Genomic DNA, 16,878 nt, shown 5'->3' on the forward strand with positions numbered 1-16,878 from the left:
AGCAGGGCTCGGGCCCGAGAAAGCATGTGCACTACCAGTGTTCCATGCATTGACGGGTTGTGACACTGTGTCAAGCTTTGTTGGCCATGGGAAAAAGACTGCATGGGCTGTATGGTCTGTGCTTCCAGAACTTACACTTGCCCTGTTGAAAGTGTCTTCAGCCCCAGATGACATACCACAGGAGGTAATGGCCACAATTGAGAGGTTTGTTATCTTAGTCTATGACCGAACCAGCACATGTACAGAAATCAATACGGCAAGGAGGAAGTTATTTGCAAAGAGGCACAATGTGCAAACAATCCCCCCTACCAAGGCTGCCCTAGAAGAGCATGTTAAGAGAGCTGTATACCAAGGAGGGCACGTGTGGGGTACAGTCCTGGTGTCAACACCAGAACTACCTTCACCGTGCGAATGGGGCTGGTCAAAGTCACCTGAGGGGGACTATGAACCCTTCTGGACATGCCTACCAGATGCAGGCCAGTCAAGTTATGAACTTGTCTCATGCAAATGCAAGAAAGGTTGTGTTGGGCAGTGTAAGTGCAAAAAATCCCACTTACAGTGCACAGCCCTTTGTGTCTGTGAAGGCGAGTGTGACTGGTCTTCCCTGTGATAGACCCTAGGTTTCCCTTGCTTAACATGAGTATTTTGAGATAGAAAGAAGATTCATAGAAATTCCAAAGTTCCCAAATCAAATTCTGCATCAAGATAAATGTATAATTAAACATAGAGATCATCCATATCTAACCAGTTGGCGGCCATTTTGAATTTTCAATGAAAATGTTCCACTATCCAAAAGACATTTACCAAGTAGTATGAATGGTAAATAAGTCTGAAATATCATATTAAATCCATCATTCATAAGAAAACAGTTGTTGCTGGCGGACATTTTGAAAAATGGCTGCCATGGGCGCCATGTTGAAAATTCATGATGGCTCCACATCCAAATCTTTTGAGAATGCCTTTGGCTATAAGTGTACCAAATTTCATGCTTTTATCACAAAATGCACAATTCCTTTATATTTTGGAACTAACCTCTTGTACTATTAGGCATTCTGAGCAGTTTAGAAATTAAAAAACGACCAATTCGAGGGACCTGGCACTTTAGAGACACGTTCACACAGGAGAGGATGAGAAGGAGAAGAGGAATATTAAAGAAATGTTCAATCCCAGCAGAGCTCACCAAGACACGTCTTCACATGTCGCTGCTCAGCTGCGTCCCCCTACGGCGCAGCTTTTTGATACTGATAGAATACATTGGATTATGCCCCACAATTATACAATCTATTTGTATTACACTCTTACACATCAAAATTATCCACCCTACAGTTCTGGTGTGGAGAGAGGGACACGGGTATAACATGGTGCCCCTTCTTGCAGGTGTTGGTAGACAGGAATCTAGCTCTGTTTACCTTTTTCTGCCATGGTTGTTTTGTAGAGACATCTGTTTGGGTATGGTTCAATGTTTTCTAAAGTGAGTCAAAAGACAATGATCTGCTATGCCTGCAATGGCACCTAAAGGGGAATAATCCCTTGTTTTACATGCTCTGGGTAAAAAATCTAACATTTGAGCCAATATCACAACATTTTTTTAGGGTTTTTGCCCTTTAAAACAGTCCTTAACTTCATCTGTGCCCTCTGTCTCGCCATCAAATCTGAGACAACATGAGAGCAGCAAGTTTGAGGCCAAGCCTTGCATTCATGCATAAGACCATAACATCCTCCTCCTTTAGAACATAGTGGTTTCTGAGCTATAGTTTTGTCCTCCCCCTCATAGAAACAAGATGGAGGAAGCATATCATCAATTCTGCCATCAGACAATTCAAGCAGCTGTTTGGGCATTAAAGTGAACAATCTCTGGGGAACCTTCTGACTGCAGCAACAACAGACATATGTTGCTGCAGGGAAAGATCCTCCACACGACACCTACAGCCGTGGCCAAAAGTTTTGAGAATGACACAAGTATTGGTTTTCACAAAGTGTGTTGCTTCAGTGTTTTCAGATCTTTTTATCAGATGTTACTATGGTATACTGAAGTATAATTACAAGTGTCAAAGGATTTTATTGACAATTACATTAAGTTTATGCAAAGAGTCAATATTTGCAGTGTTGACCCTTCTTTTTCAAGATCTCTGCAATTCACCCTGGTATGCTGTCAATTAACTTCTGGGCCACATCCTGACTGATGGCAGCTCATTCTTGCATAATCAATGCTTGGACTTTGTCAGAATATGTGGGTTTTTGTTTGTCCACCCGCCTCTTGAAGATTGACCACAAATTCTCAATGGAATTAAGGTCTGGGGAATTTCCTAGCCATGGACCCAAAATGTTGATGTTTTGTTCCCCGAGCCACTTAGTTATCACTTTCGCTTGATGGCAAGGTGCTCCTTCATGCGGGAAAAGGCATTGTTCCTCACCAAACTGTTCTTGGATGGTTGAGAGAAGTGGCTCTCGGAGGATGTTTTGGTACTATTCTTTATTCATGGCTGTGTTCTTTGGCAAAATTGTTAGTGAGCCCAATCCCTTGGCTGAGAAGCAACCCCACAGATGAATGGTCTCAGGATGCGTTGCTTTTGGCACGACACAGGACTGATGGTAGCGCTCACCTTTTCTTCTCCAGACAAGCTTTTTTCCAGATGCTCTAAACAATCGGTAAGGGGATTCATCACAAAAAATGACTTTACCCCAGTCCTCAGCAGTCCAATCCCTGTACCTTTGACAGAATATCAGTCTGTCCCTGATGTTTTTCCTGGAGATAAATGGATTCTTTGCTGCCCTTCTTGACACCAGGCCATCATCCAAATGTCTTTGCCTCATTGTGCGTGCAGATGCACTCGCACCTGACTGCTGTCACTCCTGAGCAAGCTCTGCACTAGTGGTACCCCGATTCTGCAGTTGAATCAACTTTAGGAGACGGTCCTGGCTCTTGCTGGACGTCCTTGGGCGCCCTGAAGCCTTTTTAACAATAATTGAACCTCTCTCCTTGAAGTTCTTGATGATCCGATAAATGGTAAATTCAGGTGCAATCTTACTGGCAGCAATATCCTGGCCTCTGAAGCCCTTTTTGTGCAAAGCAATGATGACTGCATGTGTTTCCTTGCAGGTAACCATGGTTAACAGAGGAAGAACAATGATCAAGCACCACCCTCCTTTTAAAGCTTCCAGTCTGCTATTCTGTCTAAATCAGCATGACAGAGTGATCTCCAGACTTGTCCCCATCAACACTCTCCTCTGTGTTAACAAGAGAATCACTGACATGATGTCAGCTGGTCTTTCTGTGGCAGGGCTGAAATGCAGTGGAAATGGTTTTTTGGGGATTAAGTTAATTTTCGTGGCAAAGAGGGACTTTGCAATTAATTGCAATTCATCTGATCACTCTTCATAACATTCTTGAGTATATGCAAATTGCCATTATAAAAACTGAGGCAGCAGACTTTGTGAAAATGTATATTTGTGTCATTCTCAAAACTTTTGGCCACGGCTGTACACTCACTGTATGAGAGGCTTGTCCTCAAGCACAGCACAGAGATCCTATTACAAGAGGACGGCGTTAAGTTTGTCTGTTCACACCTGGTGTTAAAATGTGTCCTGAATGTGTCTTCTGTGACCGCTTAAGATCGAGTCCCACTGCCCTGCTTTATATACAAATAGTCAGGACTGCCATGGGTGTTCGTGGAGACAAATTATTGTTTTAACCAAGAGAGCGAGAGAGAGAAAGAATGGAGTCATCGACTGTTGTGCAATAATGGTTAGGAAGGATACCATACGCTGGTGTGCCTTCAGGCGTTCAATAAATTTGGTTATCAAAATAAAATATAAAACATTAATATTTAAAATATTAATATTAAATCATAACTTTAGTTTGTTAAGTTCTCGCGGGGCACCACCCTTCACAAAAGGGAAACGATAGCCAATTTATTGATTAAGATCAGTCTCATTTAGTTATAGTTAAATTAGAAATCTTAATATTTACTATTAAAGACTATATAATGAACAGTTAAGGTTTATAGAGTTCTTGACAGTGTAACAGTTGGCAAACTTCACTTATGCAACATTAATGACAGGACAAGTTTAAAAAAAAACATTTATTATGGACATAATAAAGTATCCAAACACAAGTTACTAACAATATGTGCTTACTAACAAAGATGTGTGTGTAAGTGTGTGTGTGTGTGTGTGTGTGAGAGGCTCTCAAAATGGTGGCTAACAAAGAGAGTCACACCAACAGGGCGGCTGTGGCTGCGGGGTAGAGTGGTCGTCCTCCAACCTGAAGGTCGGCGGTTCGATCCCCAGTCTGAACCATCTGCATGCCGAAGTGTCCTTGGGCAAGATGCTGAACCCTCAATATAAATACAATTTCAAATACAAACATTTCTCTTAGTGTAACAGCATTTTAAAGTGCATAAACCATACATTCACTTATTATAGTGTTTCTTTACTTTAAACCTCTTAATACACATTATCACTCATGAAAGATATAAACATTTACAATAAAGATCTATTTGAAAATTAGCTTATAAGGCACTATAACAATACACAACTTAATTACACAGTCTGTGTGTTGGAGCTGAACTACACATGGTGTAAAGCAAACACCTGCCTGCAAGACGATGCGCAGGTCAAAATCAACACCTATACAGGCAAATTAAGCCCCGCCCACCTAGTGGCGCGAGGGTCTCCCGCCTCACTGCATAGCGAATTAAGCCCCGCCCACCTAGTGGTGCGAGTGTCTCGTGCCTCACTGCACAGTGGAGTTCCGAAGTTTTAACTAGTCTCAGTACACAATCAAAACATCTACATGTCTCAATGACACCCGTGGTGATCATAGGAAGCTTTAGGAGCTAACATAAGTTACTCTCACCCACTACTCACCTGTGGAAAACAGGTTGCATGCAGCAGCAATGAATACACGGACCATTCAGTTCTTCATCACGACTGCATCTGCCATGTGGGTGGACGTGTCCCCCATATAAACAGTCCGGGGTGCAACTGCTCCCGTGCCAAAGGTTCCACCTGAGTGCTGCTGTCATTTCTTACATTACTATTAAAGTAATTAAATAAAATAGTTTGGGGCATACCACACACTCCCCCACAAACAAAAAGTGGCTCCCGACACTTGCTATTAGTAGCACAGTTTACAATCGTTCACAATAACATTCGAAACATCAAATACAAAGCGTATCATTACTCAAAACTTAAACGTGAAGGCACATTAGTAATGGTAAACATACGTAAATTTACAGTGTCCATCAATCATTCAATAACAGTGGATAGGGTAGGTGATTGACAAGTATGTAGGATGAATGATAGGTGTGTAATGAAATGGTTGCAAGTAAGACTGTGGATACTGGTGAGTGTAAACTATGGCCTGAGTTCCTATTGCACTCACAGTGACGCATGGCTGGTAAGTTGGTTGACCCAGGGAGGTGTAAGTGAACCTCTGGCCAGGGCGTCTGTCTCTAGTAGACCTTCTCAATGTAGGCTGAGTCCCTGGGACCTCTATGTTCGAGTCATAAGCCTGAGACTGTTCCTGCTCATTGTAAGGCTGATGTTCCTCAGTGCACGGCACTCTGTCATCTTGTCCTTGTGCTTCCTCAACGACACTTCCTCTGTCAGACGCAAGCTCATCGAGAACAGGTTCCTCCAGGCAAGCTCCAATCTGCTCCGGGTGGTTTTGGGTCTCACCGATGACTCTTTGGTGTGGCATGTCATTACCAACTCTTGGTACTTCCCTTGGCATCCGTAGCCAATACCGTGGTCTTTCCTCTTCGTCATCTGAGTCTGTTGTGTCATCGTTCTGTGTCTGTTCACTTGTTCTCACAGGTTTTGAGATTTCCTTTCTCCTTTGTGACTTTGCAGGTGCGACAGAGGTTGGTTGCTCTACAGGTAAGTCATTTACTTGCAGCAACAAGTTTTGGTGGAGGGTGCGGATGGGTCGGCCCCCTGTCTCACGACTCACTTTATAGACTGGGTTATCACCAATCTATTCTCTGACGATGTATATTGTCTTTTCCCAGTAAGACTTCAGTTTGCATGGACCTCCTCTTATGGAAACATTGCGAACAAGGACGCGGTCACCTGGCTGAAGAGTCACACCACGGTTCTTTCTATCATAATAGTGTTTTCCTTTGGCACTTGACTGCTGGCTGTTTGTGCTCGCTATCCTGTAGGCCTCGACCATTTTCTCTGCCCATTTTTCTGCATAACCTGTTGGTGTGTTTGTTTCTTCCTCTGCCACCAACCCGAAGAGAAGGTCAACAGGAAGACGTGGATGGTGACCATATAACAGAAAATATGGCGAGTAGCCTGTTGACTCGTGTTTGGTACAATTGTACGCATGAAGGACATGAGGCAGGTGATCTTTCCAGCTCTCTTTCTCTTTCTCACCTAGGGTTCTGAGCATTTGCAACAGAGTTCGATTGAACCTCTCTGCAGGGTTGCCTTGTGGATGATAAGGGGAGGTCCTGGAATGGTTCACGCCGGAAAACTGTCTAAGAGCTCTGAACAGTTCATTTTCAAACTCCCGGCCCTGATCATGGTGCAGTTTAGAAGGGTATCCAAACCGGGGGACGAAGTCATAAAAAATCTTGTCAGCAGCAGTTTTGCCGGCCTTGTTTCTGGCGGGGTATGCTTGGGCAAACCTAGTAAAGTGGTCGACTACCACCAGGATATACTCGTATCCACCCCGGCTGGTCTCAAGGTGAAGAAAGTCTATACAGACGAGTTCAAGAGGCGAGTTTGATGTTACACTTCCCATAGGTGCTCTGTCATTTAAAGCTGGCTTTTTCCTCTTTATACACTGACACTTTCTGGTGACGTACTCTTCAATGTCCTTACTCATAAAAGGCCAATAAAAACGCTCTCTTGCAAGACTAAGAACTCTCTCAACACCAACATGTCCCATGTTGTCGTGCAAGTGCGTGAGTGCAGTCTGTCTAAAGGTGGCTGGCAAGACTAGCTGTTTGCGACCAAGTGTTTTCCTGTATAGAAGGCCATTCTCTATATACAGCTTACTCCACTCTTTTTTTTTTTTTTATAAACATTTTCATTGATTTCACATTTGCAGTGGACAGTACAATCAAAGACAGTTTCATTTCAATTTTGTATAGCCCCATGCCCATCCCTCCCATCCCAGAGATCTTCAAACATTTTAACAACGGCATAGTATACCAGATCGGTTTTATATAACACGACATACAGAAAAAGATAAATAAATAAATAATAGACAATAACAATAATAAAATAATAAGGTAATAAAAATAAATAAATAAATAAAATAACATAAAATAGATAAAGAAGGGTGGTGTAATATAAGTTGTTTGCTGCCTGCGTCTCTACATGCTTAACCGATCAGCCCATTATTCCTGGGTCAGGTTGATACAAGAGTCATATCAAATGTGGTGGGGGGTCGGCGGACTATTAAAGGTGTGAACAAAGGATCAGGGGGACGTTTCAGTGGCAGGAAGTTTATCGACATAATCCAGGAGTGACTTCCAGTGCGAATAAAACTTTTCAGGGCGGCCTCTAAGGCTGAATTTGATCTTCTCCAGTTTCAATAGAAATAATAAATCATGTAGCCAGGATTTGAAGGAAGGTGGCTGGGAAGATTTCCATAAGAGAAGAATTTTTCTACGTGCGATCAAGGACGCAAAAGCTATAACATTTTCCTGCAGGGATGTGGTTACAAGTTCATCCGGAGGCACCCCAAAAATAGCTATCTGTGGTGAGGGACTAACTGGTATACCTAGGATGTCAGAGATAGATTTAAAAATTGATTGCCAGTAATTTACCAACTTGGAGCATGACCAGAACATATGTGTCAGATTGCATGGCGTCTGAGAGCATCTATCACAAATTTCAGATGTCTTGTCTGGGTAAAGTTTGAAGAGTTTGTCTTTGCTATAGTGCAGCCTAAAAAGTACTTTAAATTGGATAACAGAAAGTCTGGCACAGCTAGAAGAGGAGTTAACAGCTTTCAACGCCCTTTTCCAAAGAGTATCGGAGATGCCTATCTGGAGTTCAGTTTCCCAGCCGGTCCTGCTCTTATTCACAGATGAATCGTTTGTTGGTGATAAAAGATTGTAGAGATATGAGACATGGCCCTTAGGAAACGACTTAGCCTGGAGAACCAGATCCATGCCGCTGAGGGGTGGGGCTTGTGGAAACTGAGAAGAGTAGGTTCGAGCAAAATCGCGAAGTTGGAAGAAGCGAAAGAAGTCTGTATTACCTAGTCCGAAGGTTAAACATAGTTGGTTAAAACTAGCAAAAAGTCCGTTCATGTACAAGTCTCCCAGGCATCTCAGGCCTTTATTTTCTAGAGTTGCAAAGCAGGAGTCAATCTTGGCTGGTATAAATAAGTGGTTATTACGAAGAGGTGTAGCCTGAGGGAGGGAGAGCCATCCAAACCGTTTCCTGATTTGAGTCCAGATTTTTAATGTATTAATTACAATGGGGTTGGATGAGAAATTTGTGAGAGAGAGGGGGAGGGTACTACATACTAGTGCTTGAAGGGATGTGGAACATGAGCTCTCTTCCAATTGGCACCAGCCCTGTTGAGGAGAGGTGAACCACAATAAAATCTTTTGTGCATTAGCCGCCCAATAGTACCCAAGGAGATTGGGCAGTCCTAGGCCACCCTCCGATCTACTCCTCTGGAGCAAGAATTTATTGGCTCTGGCTCGTTTACCAGCCCAAATGAACGTGGATATGATGCTATTGATACGGTTAAAAAATGAACAGGGGAGGTAGATTGGTAAGCATTGAAAAAGGTAAAGGTACCTTGGTAAGATATTCATTTTTACCGTTTGCACTCTACCTGCTAAAGACAGCTGCAAACAGTTCCATCTCTGAAGATCCCGTTTGACTGCATCAGTCAGTACCGAAAAGTTTTGTTCTTTCAGCGTGCGCATAGATCGGGTGATCATTATTCCTAGATATTTTATGCCAACCACAGAAGACTTAAATGGTATGAGATGAGTTGGGATTTCTGTAGCTAGTTGGTTTATTGGGAACCACTCACTCTTGGAGATGTTGAGTTTATATCCGGAGAATATGCTAAAAGAGTTCAGGATTGAGAGAATAGATGGAAGGCTTGACAGGGGATCGCTTACATACAGGAGTAGGTCATCCGCATACAATGAGACCCTATGTTCCTCTCCATGTCTCCTTATTCCTTTCAATCCCCCTTCTGATTTCAATGCTATGGACAACGGCTCAATGGCAAGCGCGAACAGCATTGGAGAGAGGGGGCACCCTTGACGTGTGCCACGAAAGAGGGGGAAAGGATTGGAGCGCAGTGTGTTTGTGCATACTAATGCCTGAGGGGATGAGTACAGTAATTTGATCCAAGACACTAAACGTGCGCTAAACCCAAATCGCTGCAAGGAAGAGAAAAGGTAAGGCCATTCTACTCTATCGAAGGCCTTCTCGGCATCAAGTGAGATAACCATCTCCGGATCTGTAGAGGAGGATGGAGTATGAATGATGTTGAGAAGTCTTCTGACATTAGAAAAGGAGTGCCTCCCGCTGATGAACCCCGTCTGGTCTTCCGAGATGACTGAAGGCATAATTGGCCCCAAACGGCGTGCTAAAATTTTCGCAAGTATTTTCACATCTACAGGTAGTAGTGAAATTGGCCTATATGATGCACAGTTTAGAGGGTCCTTGTCTTTTTTATAAATGAGTGAAATGGAAGCTTACATTAGGGTGGGTGGCAAAGAGCCCTGGCTGTATGAATAGTCAAACATCTCCAAAAGTAGAGGGGCTAGCTGATTAGAAAACCGTTTATAAAACTCAACGGGATATCCGTCAGGGCCCGGTGATTTGCCACTATTCATTGAGCTTATTGCTTCTTTAATCTCAGAGAGTGTTAAAGGAGCGTCCAGCGCCTGACTATCATTAGGCAAAACTTTTGGTACATCTAGATTTTGAAAGAAAGCGTCCATATGGGTTTCATCATCGGGGGATTCAGATTTATACAGTTGTTGATAGAATAAGCTGAATGAGTTATTAATTTTAATAGAGTCGGTCACTACCATGCCTGATTCATCTCTTATCTGAATAATTTGGTTGGATGCTTGTTTGACCTTTAGCTGGTGAGCAAGGAGACGCCCAGCCTTGTCGCCGTGTTCATATAGTGATCCATAGGAACGGAGAAGTAGTCGTTCAGCTTCTGTTGTAAGGAGCAAGTCAAGTTCTGTCTTGAGTCCAAGTCTTTCTTTATATAAGTCCGGAGTATTTGTTACTGCTAACGATCTATCCAGGTCTGCGATTAGTCTTTCTAGTTCTTCCCTACGCATTCTGCGTTGTTTATTTGCATAGGAAGCATATGAAATTATCTTGCCTCTAAGAAAAGCCTTCAATGTGTCCCATAGCAATGATGGGGAGGTTTCCTCATTTTTGTTAGTGTCGCAGAAGACTGAGATTGAGTCAGAAATATGGTTACAAAATTTTTCTTCTCTAAGTAAAAGAGGATCAAGACGCCAGGATCTAAAATGTTTGGGTTTTAGGTCTAAACGGAGATCTAGTACTAAGGCTGAGTGATCTGAAACCGTTATGGGTAAGTATTGTATATCAATAAGAGAAGAGATAAGAGTTTTATCCACTAGGAAGTAATCTATACGGGAGAAAGAACGATGGGCGTGGGAGAAGAATGAATATTGACGAGAAGATGGGTTCGTAAATCTCCAGGGATCGACATAGCCAAACTGGTCCATGATGGCAGACAGGTTTTGTGACATCTTTAAGGGCGGAATAATTCTGTGGCTCGATCTGTCAAGGACTGGGTCAATAACACAATTCAAATCCCCTCCAAAAATCAAAGTATGAGAGTCCAGATTAGGAATTAGAGAAAATACTGAATTAAAGAAATTTTGGTCATCCCAATTAGGGGCGTAGATTGATGCCAAGATTACAGGCTTTTGGTATAACATACCAGAGATAATTGTATAACGTCCTTCTGGATCTGTGATAATATTACTGGATGTAAATTGAACATTTTTCCTGATCAGTATAGCTGTCCCTCTCGTCTTGCAGTTAAATTGAGAGTGAAAGATTTGTCCTATCCATGGTCGGTTCAACTTTCTATTGTCAGTTTTTAGCAGGTGTGTCTCTTGAAGTAGAATCACATCAGCATTCAGATTTTTGATATATGTCATTACCTTAGTCCGTTTTAATGCGGCATTTAAGCCCCCCGTGTTTAAAGAGGTGAACCTTACCACTTGCCCACCGGTGGTCCCTCCATCTAGTGAGCCAGTCATATTACAGCAAAAGGTAGAAAGGGTATCAGGTCAATTCTAAGACGCAGACAGCAAAAGATGAGTAAAATAATAACAAATAATGTCAAAAAGTTAATAAACCACAAAACAGTGAAGCTTGTCAGTACTGAACACACAAAAAAGGTCTCTTTACCCACACTTCCCCCCACCCCCCCACCCCGTCTGCAAGGAGACCTAGTCTCCTGCTCTTGCTCCCTCCCATGTCCCCCCCTGCCCCTAGGAATGTCACCCACTCCTAAACTCTAATACTTCCCTTTCTGAAGCATCTCTCCTCGAAGAATCATCTCAGAATCCGTAACTGAACAAGTATTATAATGTATTACATAACCCCTTTGAACCTTTAACAAAATACTTCAGAATACCCCCCCAACATGAGGTGGATAGCATATAAAAAAATAAAATATTCTGTGGAATGTGGGCTATTACATAGTTAACTATGACCCATGTACAGTGTTGAATATAATTATTTACCCTTACCATATTAAGTAAGCCTTCAAAACCAAGCAGAACAGGCCAACTCCTGTGATTAGTTAAACGCAACCTTAGTCAAAACTTATAATTATTGTGCTTTTCTACATCTAAATAAAGACTACTGGCTCTGTAGAAATTGCAGCTTCAAGTAAATAAAAAGAGAAAATACTGCAGTATACTCCTGAACATTTAGTTCTCATACAACCAGATAATCATTATGAGAAATTTAAACCATGAAATAAAGTGAAAATAATTACAACAAATTAAATTGTCCGAGTGCAAAGTTAACTCAGTTTACTGCAAGAGAGTGTCTTTGGATGAGACAGCTTACTCCCCTGGTTCCCCAGGCAGGGACACAGCTGGCACGTTAGCCACCGGCTAGCACAATGATCGGCTATCAATAGCCCTGAGCAAATACTCTTCAGTCACATATTGTCATTAAACATGATTTGACAACAGTCATATACCTTTGGCCTGCTATGCATAGATGGTCAGAATTATACTTATCGGTGATCTTACGCCTTACCGGAGCTGAATAGCCTGGCTGGCTAAGCTAGTTAGGCCCCGGGCTCTGTTTGTATCTTGAGGCGAACGCCGCAGCCTCCTCCAGGGAAGAGAACCTCTTCCTCGCCCCATCGCTGAGTGAAATCTGCAGGCGAGCCGGGAAGAGTAGTGCAGGCCTGAGAGCGAGGTTGTACAGTTCTGCCATCACCGCCCGGTATTTTGCGCGTTCTTCCACCACCTCTGGAGCGTAGTCTTCGAAGATCTGGACAGTAGTTCCTTCATATTGTAGTTTTCCTCTTCTTTTGCGAGCCTCTCGTATGATCAGATCCTTGATTCGGTAGCGGTGCAGGCGGATGAGCACCGGCCGCGGCCGCGATCCTGGTTGTGGCTTGGCAGTTAGCGCCCTGTCAAGCTCTGGAGGGGACTCTAAGATCTCCTCCCCGAGTAGTTCAACTAGCAGCTTCGAGAAAAACATAGTGGGTGCCGGTCCCTTGATTGATTCTGGAAGGCCGATGATCCGGATGTTATTCCTGCGGCTCCGGCCTTCGAGGTCCAGCGTCTTCGCTAGTAGCTTGTTGTTGCTATCGGCTAATGCTAATAGCTTCGTCTCCAGAGTGTGAATACGCTGATCGTCTGACTCGGCGCTGGTTTCCAGTGAGATGATACGTTGTCCATGATTTACCACAGTGGTCTGCATCTTCTCCAGTCTTGACTCCAGGGCAGCGAAGGAGTTTTTAAGATCAGTCGCCATGCTGGCTCTGTGATTTTCCAGCAGGTCTTCGATGCTAGTTAAGCATGTGTTAGCGCAGGCCTTCGGAGCTTCATTTTTGTTTTTCTTTGACTGCTTCGTTGTTTTTGACATTATTCCTGGTTCCACAGTATTATACAGGGTTTATGGGTCGTCAGTCCTTACTTGGGTCGTTGAGGGTATATGAAAATTACGGGTTTTTGCAAAGTTGGGTTACGGGAGACTACACCGCTCTCACATGTTCACCAAACCGGAAGAGGTTAACTTGTTTTCTACTCCACTCTCTTGAGAGTTTTCTTGTCTGTTTGTCCAAAGATCTGCGTCTGTCGTCAGTCAGTTCTGTGTCATTCTCTTTTAACTCTAAAATTTTCCCAATGGCAGGATCTTTTCGCTGCTCGTCTACCAGTTCATTATGGTCAATTACAGGGAAAGGTTCTGTGTGTGTCTGCTGTTGAGAGGTGATGTTAAGGCTGGCTACCCATGCTACTTCCCCCTGCTGGGCTGTCCTAGCACCCTCCCAGGTGGCGCACACTGCCTCCTCTGACCATCCCTCTGAACACTGACTCATGTAGGCATTGATATCATAGGGACAACGAGAAAGGGTATCTGCATCAACATTCAGTTTGCCTGGCTTGTATCTTATTTCAAAGTGAAAGTCTGAAAGCTGACCAACCCAGCGATGTCCTGTTGCATTAAGCTTAGCCGTGCTCATAACATAAGTCAGAGGATTGTTATCGGTGAAGATCGTGAAGTGAGGGGCATAAAATAGGTAGTCCCTAAATTTATCGCAAACTGCCCACTTTAAGGCTAAGAACTCAAGCTTACCACTGTGGAGATGATAACTCTGCTCTGCTGGTGTTAACGTGCGAGACCCATCTGCAATAAACCCTTGGTGGTAGGCTTTGCCCTGGTCTAAGATGGAAAACCAGCTATAGCCCCCAAGTGAATCAATCAAGTCCTGAATACGGGGAAGGGGATGTCTGTCTGGCACAGTCTTTTTGTTAAGCAGTCGGTAGTCAATACAAAGGCGTAATGTTCCATCTTTCTTTCTGACACAAACAATAGGGGCAGCATATGGCGACTTAGACTTTACAATCCACCCTTTCACTAACAACTCCTGGATGTATTCTTTTACTTCCTTGAACAGTGGCTTAGGAATGGAAGAATAAGCTCTCTGAACGGGAATATCATCGCTTAGCCTGACTGACATCTGGAGAGAGGGGATGCATCCAATATCACCACTGTCTTGGGCAAATGCTGCCGCTTCCTCATGCAGCATCTCCTCAACTAGATGTTGTTGTTCTTGAGTAAGATGGCTGAGGTCAACGGGTGGTCGCCACGGCTCATTTGTGGGAACCCTGGGAGCGGTGACTTTATGGACATCAGCCCTTACTGTTGTAACCCGTGGTGTCTCTACTTGTGGTGTCATTGTCTCACCCATCTCTATTACTTTCGCTATATGTTCGATGGAGCCCAACAAAGTTCTCTTTGGGAGGGTGATTTCACGCTTAGTGTGATTGAAGATGGGCACATAAACAAGAGGCCACCTGTTCTTACTGATCTCTAAGAGTCCTTCCCCCACACTCAGCTGTTCTAAGCTAGTACTTTCTTCTGGGGATTCATATAGGACAACAGAGTCAGAGGTGTCAAAGCTAGGTGGTACTCTGCAACGTACACACAATGTTTTTCCAGCTGGGATGGTCACATCTTCCCTGCCTACTCTGATTGTTGCAAAACTGTGATCTGGTTTCTTTTCGGCCTGAATGAAATTAACCATTGCTTCGGCTTGTTCTTCTTCCACTCCAAGGGCTCTTCGAAGGAGATCTATAATAGTGGCGTGTGCATCAGTCGAAGACTCTTGTCCATTTATAATTTCCTGGAGAACATTAGCTCCTAATAAAGGCTGGGGGAGACTGAGCTGGCTGACCAGGAAGGGGACCTGAATTGCAAGGTTCGGATTGTCGTTTCCAGTGAGGTTGACTGTAAGCTCCACCCATCCATCATATGGAATTGACTGTCCATTGGCCGCATATACATTCAGGCTTTCCCCTTGGTCAAGGAGTTCTTCTAGTGGTCGTGCTGGGTGATTGGGGATAACTTTCTCTCTCCACGACCTGTCAATGCTGCTTACTTGTGAGCCAGAATCAAACAACACTGTAGCTGCATAGCCACTGATAAAACATTTGAGCAAACTTTTTCTGCCTATCAGTGGTGCTGTGCGTATGGTCATGTCAGGGGTCTCTGGTGCTTTTTGGGGGAAACTGTCACCAGCTCTTTTGTCCCATCTTTGGCGTTTTGAGTAACGCTGCTTACGTGTGGGGGTTATTCGTTGGGGCTGGAATTCTCAAACGGCCTCTGGTTGTCCCTCAGCAGAGGTCGGTTCACGTTTCCCTGCTGCCTGGTTCTTTTTTAAGCAGCCAACAGCCCGATGTCCTGGGTCCCCACATACAAAACAGTGGTTACAGTTCTCTAAGCCCTGATGTAGACAGTATAGTACAGATGGGTATTTTACCCTTCCTGTCTGGTGTGGAAGGAGGAATTTGTCTGGGAATGGATGTAAGCGGGCTGTGTGCTTGCGGCTGACCAAGCATATGGACAGGTACGGACTTTGGGTGGGTTATGTGCATAGCTGTCGTTTGCTGGTCCATTAAAGCTGCAACCATGTTGGTCAGAGTCTCAACCTGAGCACTGAGCTGTTGAATTGTCTGGTGTTCTTTCTTATGCACAGTTTGCTCTATATCATCCACTCGCACACTGTGTGAATGTGTTGCTTTCTGTCGGAGACCATAGCCTAGCCTGCGCTGGTGCTAATTTTCGTCACTGAGAATCTTCATAACTTGACTGACAATGTCTTCATCAGTCACTTGATTGTTCGAGAGGAGTGGTCTCAACTGTTGCCTGATGTCTGTGTGTTTAGATCCTAGGCCCTGGTAGATGGTGTTGAGGAAAACTTCCTGGATGGTTCTCGGGTCATAGTGAATGTCTGTGTTGGCCTGCTTTGACTGAAAGATGATTTTCTGTTTGAGTCCAATCATGCGATACGGAAACTGTTGAGGCGGTTCTTGTTCACTTTGTTTGGCACACATTAGTTCCCGGAACAGTTCCGTACTGGCCTTCTCACCAAGATGCGGCCTGAGGAAGCCCTTGAGTTCACCGATTGTGAGGTCATCTTTAAGGGTGAGCATGTCTTTGAAGGCACCTGGTTTAACTATCCTCAGCACAGCTCGGATCACTTCTGTGCCTGTGAAACCCTCCCTGACTCCCTCGACTATCTGCTTACAGATACTGCTATATGTGATGTCAGAGCTTTGGTCCCCAATCTGCCCCCCATGTAAATGGATTTGTATTTGTATTTATATAGCGCTTTACAGTACAGTTTCACATTCACCCATTCACACACACATTCATACAGTGCATCTACTTGCAGCACTTTGTTATTCTATGGGGGGGCTATTGAGGGTTCAGCATCTTGCCCAAGGACACTTCGGCATGCAGATGGTTCAGACTGGGGATCAAACCGCCGACCTTCAGGTTGGAGGACGACCACTCTACCCCTCAGCCACAGCCGCCCTCGTATTAAACTCCCTACGCTGAAGATGGGAGAGGTCCTTTAAAGAAACCATCCTCTCACTATCGATCGTAGCTGGGATATGATGTGGCAGTTGGTGTGGCCTGGGCTCACCTAGACTGTGCTGTGCTGCATTTGCTATTTCTTTGTAGTGTTGTAGCCTCTTGCCTAGCTCATCATGCATTACTTGGAGCTGGTCCACATTTTGACTGGTGGTGTCTGTGCTACGGTTAGTGTCCTGTATGTTCTGGACTGTGGCTGCTGGAGTAGCAGTGTCGTGTCTGGTGTTTGGAATATCACTGGTAGCGTCATGT

Source organism: Limanda limanda, chromosome 17 (genome assembly GCF_963576545.1).
Source record: "Limanda limanda chromosome 17, fLimLim1.1, whole genome shotgun sequence".
Classification (NCBI taxonomy): domain Eukaryota; kingdom Metazoa; phylum Chordata; class Actinopteri; order Pleuronectiformes; family Pleuronectidae; genus Limanda; species Limanda limanda.